The sequence below is a fragment of the Hordeum vulgare genome, chromosome 1H (genome assembly GCF_904849725.1).
Source record: "Hordeum vulgare subsp. vulgare chromosome 1H, MorexV3_pseudomolecules_assembly, whole genome shotgun sequence".
NCBI lineage: Eukaryota > Viridiplantae > Streptophyta > Magnoliopsida > Poales > Poaceae > Hordeum > Hordeum vulgare.
The window spans coordinates 337,551,172-337,557,448 of record NC_058518.1 but is presented as its reverse complement, the minus strand read 5'-3'; positions in this window follow the sequence as shown (position 1 = coordinate 337,557,448).

Here is a 6,277-nt window from a genome sequence, read left to right as displayed (position 1 = left end):
TAGTTTAATTATTTAAGTATCTTTTGTGAAGATTTAAACACTAAAGTTTAACTATGAGTATGTTTAGTTGATTAATACTAAGTTTTAAAATCTAAAATTTATAAGTATGTTTAGTTGATCAGTATCTTTTGTGAATTGGTATTTTTTTATTATAAAAATAATAATATGCTAGCGTTGGACAAATGTGGACGCCATCAACATGTTATTTACTGCCGACGTTGGACCCAGCGCTGCCACTATGTTTTAGTTGTGGTGCCATATTGGTGGCATCTGTTGTTTACGCTAGCAAGGACATTTTTGCCACACCGTAGCTAGGCTCTTCTGCGCTAGTGAAACCCTATTTCATATCTTGTATTCAATATTTTCCTCAAAACCTAAGATTGGTACTTGCAAGTTACTAGTAGTGTTTATTACATCTCGTAGTTGATGCTTGTTAGATTAGTTGGTGGAAGATATTATCTTCAGATCCTTAATTACTATTATTATACCTCTAATCTTGAATTGTTGATGAGGTTTGAGTATTTACTATTGTTCTTGAGAACATGGGAGAACTCTTGTTATAAGTAATCATGTGAAGTTGGTATCCTTTTGATATTTTGATGGTGTGTATGTTGTTGCTTCTCTTAATGGTGTCGTGTGAATGTCGACTACACACCACTTCACCATGTTATGGGCCTAAGAGAAGGTATTTTGGATTAACAAGTAGATGATGGGCTGCTAGTGTGACAGAAGCTTGAACTCTAGTTTATGTGTTATTTCATAAGGGGCTTATTTGGATCCATATGTTTCATGATATGGTTAGATATTTCTTAATTATTCTTTCATAGTCGCGGATACTTGCGAGAGAGGGTAATCATAAGTGGGTTTCTTGTTCAATTAAGAACAACATCGTAGCACCGATCCACACACATATCCAATTATCACAGTAACGAACATGAATCAACTCAACATGATGAACATGACTACATAGTAATTCCCATGTATCCTCGGGAGTGTTTGTTTTATATAAGAGTACTCTCGGGCTACCTTGCTTCACACTTGCAACTATTTTTACTTGTCACCTGTTACGAATTATCTTGCTACAAAACTATCTGTCACCGTTACTTATAGCACTTCCACAGAATACCTTGCTGAAAAGTGCTTATCATTTCCTCCTGCTCCTCGTTGGGTTCTACACTCTTACTTATCGAAAGTACTATGATCGATCCCTATACATGTGGGTCATCAAGACTCTTTTCTGGCGCCGTTGCCAGGAGTGAAGCGCCTCCTCCCAAGCTTTGAAGATCTTAAATATATGATGCATACCTGCCCCAATAATGAGCTCTCTAAATAAATGATTATACAAATTTATTATGCTCGACTTTCTCATGATGATCAAGTACAACTCGATTCTTCTTCAACTCGATCTTATATGGAAAATATTATTGATTTCAAATGGGATCTTCTAGAGAGAATTAAGCGCAACTCTAAATATTGTGAGCTCGAAAAGGTAAAGAGCTAGGTATAAATATTTTATGGAAACCAATGCTTTTCATTGGTGTAGCAATAAATACGGGCTTGACTCCGAGATAGTAGCTACTTACTATGAATCATTTGCTACTCATGTTGATCACTAAGGAGAATTGGTTTAAATATAATACACATAGTGAAAAATGTTTAGAGGAACCCATTAAAGTTAAGGAGGAAGCAATTGTTTATCATGCTGATCCAGTTGTGCCTACTTCTTATATCGAGAAACTGCCTTTTACTTTAGGATTAGGGAACATGCTAAAGCTACAATTGTGGTTAATAGAAGTTATGTTAGAACATCCAAACCTTCTAAACAAATAAATGTGGAGCCTAATATTGTTGTAGTTAAAGATCTCTTGGTTGATGATATTGATGGGGATGTTATTTACTTCTGTAGTGAAGCTGCTAGAATTGCAAAGCATGTTAGAAATGAGCGGGACAAGCTAGATAAAACCAAACATGTTGTTGGCATGCTTGTTGTTTCTGTTAAGATTGAAGATCATTGCTATCATGATTTATGTGACATGGGTGCAAGTGTTAGTGTTATACCTTTTTTCCTTATAAAAAGAAATTATGAATGATATAGCACCCTCTGAGATTGAAGATATTGATGTCACTATTAAACTTGCAAACCGAGATACTATCTCACCGCTTGGGATTGTTAGAGATGCTGAAGTCTTGTGTGGAAAATTCAAATACCCCACTGACTTTTTAGTACATGGCTATGAATAAGATAACTTTTGTCCCATTATATTTGGTAGACCTCTCTTGAACATTGTTAGTGCTGAAATCAATTGTGTCACAGAGAAAGTCAAAGTAAGCTTGAGTCTCATGAATTTAATTTCTTTAATTAACTTTGGTAGACAACCACATGAGAAGGAGTTATCAAGTAAAGATGAAATTAATAGTCTTGCTTCTATTGTTGTGCCTCCTACAGATCCTATAGAACAATATTTGTTAGACCATGAGAATTATATGCATATGAATGAAAGAAATGTGATAGATGATATATTCCTTAGACATACACCTATCCTCAAAACAACTTGACTGTTGATATCTTAAGGGATCCTCCCTTACCAAAAGGAGATCTCGTGTTTGAGTTAAAGACATTGTATGATACTTTGAAATATGTTGATCTTGATGAAAACACGATATATATTGTGTCGGTGCACTAGAGACTGGGGTCCCTTGTGCCCCAGACTTCTGCACGGGCATCGGCGACGCCCCTGACAGTAGTGCACATGGAAGAACTGTTGGAAGGTAATTCAAGACCCCCCAAGGCCGCGCCTCTCCCACTCTCCAGGGGCGTGGAGTACAAGGGCTCCAGATGCGAGGCCCCTACAATCCCTCCTTGCCGGGAACATTCCCAAGGCCCCGGCAAGCCCACTTCACCGGGATGACTCCCGAAGATTAGCAAGACCCCGACAAGCCTCCCTTGTCGGGAAGGCTCGCATAGACTGGCAAGGCCCCCGGCAAGCTCTCTTTGTCAGGAAAGTGTTCAAGCCCCCAGCAAGCCATCCTTTCCAGGAAGGTGACCAAGTCGACCGACAAAGACTCCAAGCCAGCAAGCCCGTGCTGCTCGCTAGGTGTTCTCCCCCGTTTCTACCACAATCCGACCGCTCCAGCACATCCCTCATGTGCGAGCACAAGACCTAGGTGTCGATTCACCTAGGTACGTGTCGCGACCACCTTGCGAAAGGTCAGGGGTCAGACAAGGCATTTACTGCACGTGACACCACCAAAGAACAAAAGCGATGAACACTGTTCACTATGCACCCCGTGAGCACACTGTTGGTAACCCCTTTGCCTATAAAAGGAGGCCCAAGGCTCAATGTCAAGGGTTGGACTTTTTGGGATCGGAGACTCCCTAATCACCTACAAAGTTACTGTAGCAAATCACCCTACAGTAAGCACATAATACAAACTAAGCAGGAGTAGGGTTTTACCCGCCAAGCGGCCCGAACCTGGGTAAAAGACCTTGCCGGTGTTGATCGCTAGCTCCGCTCTCGACGCCGTACCTCTCTCTCCCCGCCCAACAATCAAGGGACTCCTCGAGTTTCCCATAGGTGTTGGTTTCCCCAACATCTTTGGCACGCCAGGTAGGGGGTGTGGTGGTTGAGATCTTTTTCACGGATTCAAGAAAGTTCCGCGTCAGATCTTGGGAAGTAGCGCGCACCACTGCAGTCCCTCGAAGCAGGGTGCAGCGGTGGTCGCTCTACTTCGCCCCTGCCTCCTAACTCCTGCGTGGGCGCCCAGCTGCGCGAACGCAGGCTAGGGATACGGAAACCTCGAGCTTGAAGGCATCAGGCTGATGCACTGCTCCGGGACAGTGCACTGCTGTCGAGGGTGTGCCTCGAGGGATTCAACGAGGCCTCCGGCGCATACTCCGGCCGATGCACCCCCATGAAGGGATGCATAGCCGTTGAGAATGCGCGTAGAGGCCTCGGAACCCAGGCACGCACTCCGGCCGAAACGCTTTCCCCCGGGAAGCATCACGTCGTCGCCAAAGATGCGCTCGGGGGCTCCGTCAACACGGTCTGGCAAAACATGAAAAGGAGTTATGCTCCGGCAACCCCCTTCTATAGAGCAGTCAAGAACTGTCGACACGTACCTTTCCGGAGGGAAAGTTGCCGGGAAAGTATAGTCTCCTGCTTGTTGGGGACCTGAGTCCCCGGCAAAGGACCCAAGCGCCATGGGGAGAAGTGTCGCGGCACGACAGATGAGTGATAAATATTTCAGATGAGATTTCAGAGTAGATAGGTTGTTTCCTTCCTAGAAGATCCCAAACCTTGTTTGAGAAACTTGCGCGTAGATGGAACCTTGTCAGGATCAGTGCGCCTTAGCTATGTTTTGAACTAGTTCAACGACATGAATGGCCACACAGCACCTTCACACTATTTCGAACCTGTTCAACAGGCTAAGCTGCTACACAACACCTTATTTCGCCTCGAGTCGCGCCCGACGATCTAACGGTTGCACTGAGTGCGGCAAGGAGACTTGCCGGTAACGACCCCTCAAGCTAACTGCTAAGGATCCGTTCCTCAAAGCACTAGCAGCAGGAGCAGTCACGCCGGCAAGCTTCCGGAAAATGCAAAAAGCGTATCATACAAGGCAAAGGATCAAACGCAAAGGAAACAACATTTCATTCATTTATTTGAAACAAACTCAGGCATATTACATGAATGATTTTTGCTACTCTAACCTATCGTACTATCTTTTGCAAGGGACATGCTCGCCAGACAGAAGTTCAAGAAGACAAAAAGGCGGCGCGCGCGGCACGGTGAGGGCTGTCTCCCCCAGTACCAGCACTGTGCCGACGAGAACGGGAACAGCCCCGACAAGCACCACCTGGCCCCCTATGGCTTGATACCAGAGGGCACGGCACAGGAAGGGGCGAAGGATCCGGAGTCCACGAGCGCGCCTCCTCTTAGAGCCGGGGGACCGGCACCCGCTCCGGTGAGGTGGCCCAAGTAGGGGGGGTGGAGAAGTTAGAGCTTGCGGAGGTGCCTCCCTCTCGAACATGAGGCACCGACGCCAGCTCTGGCAAGATAACCCTACCAGGCAAGGGAGAGGCGTGAGCGGGCCTTGGCGGCAGGGCCGGTAGTCAGTAGGAGTTCGGGTAGTCGTACTACGACTTGACCGCCAAGATCCTGACCTACCAAGAGTGCCACTACCGTCGATGTCCTCCTCGTCGCTATCTCTCGAGGAGGTACATTCGGCACCTCTTAAGCTCTCTTCACAGTAGCTGAGACGCACACCTGAGCGCCCATAAAACTTGACGGATAGCATATTGTCCTCTACTAGCTTAAAGCGGAGGATATACCCATCCTCGACGCTGTGGGCACGGGCGAAGGCTTTTCAACCCCGCCCGAGCAACATGGCGCGGCGTTTCGGTTACTCCACGTGAACCTGCATAGCACTGTGGGAGCAACCGTACGCCCGCAACCACAAGACACGGGGCTTGACAGCCTCCATCGCCCTAGCAAAAGGGCGAGGGAGCTGCAAATGGCCACGAGGGATGTCGTGCACTTCCACGATGAACTCCAGCACCGTCCTGTCAGAGTGCCCGCCCCACGGAGGAGAGGCATAACTTGGAGGAGAAGACGGGGGTGCTAGAGTAGCACTCTGCCTCCCCCGGCCTCGGTCTCCGCGGCGACCGCGTCCCCTCGCCCCTCCGCCACCACGGGCACTCGTGCCGCCCTCCGCAGCTATGGCCCCTGAAGTTGTGGCATGATCCGAGTGGGATCCCCTTGCCGCCCTGACGGCCGATGGTGGCCTCCCTTGTCCCCTAACCATGGTTAGGGCGAGCGCCACCTGGAACTAGAGAAGATTCTGCAGATGCATGCTGGGGGTGGTGAATGTTACAGGAGTAGATGGATGAGCAAAACCCCCTCGCAAAGTTCCTAATTTATAGGGCGAGGCGCGGGAGGCTAGCTCCCCTCACTCCAGAAACCGCCGCCCCTCTCGTCCAATCACCCATGATCACGGGTGAACAGGGAACCGCCCTGCTGCACCAAGACATGCGGGGGCGGGCCCTGCCACGACTATGGCCTTTATGTCCACGAACGCCACTTTCCTAACCATTACTGTGCATGCTTCACGTGTGGCAGTAACGCGTCAGGAGGTGGGGAAGCTACCGTGCGCGCACTTCTCCACCTCGCGCGCTTGATGTGCAACGTGGGGAAGGGCCGTCTACAACGGCTCCGAAGCTACAGAGTCCCCTGCCAAGGAAGCCCGTGCACTACTTTGGGCCTGGCCCAGCAACGCC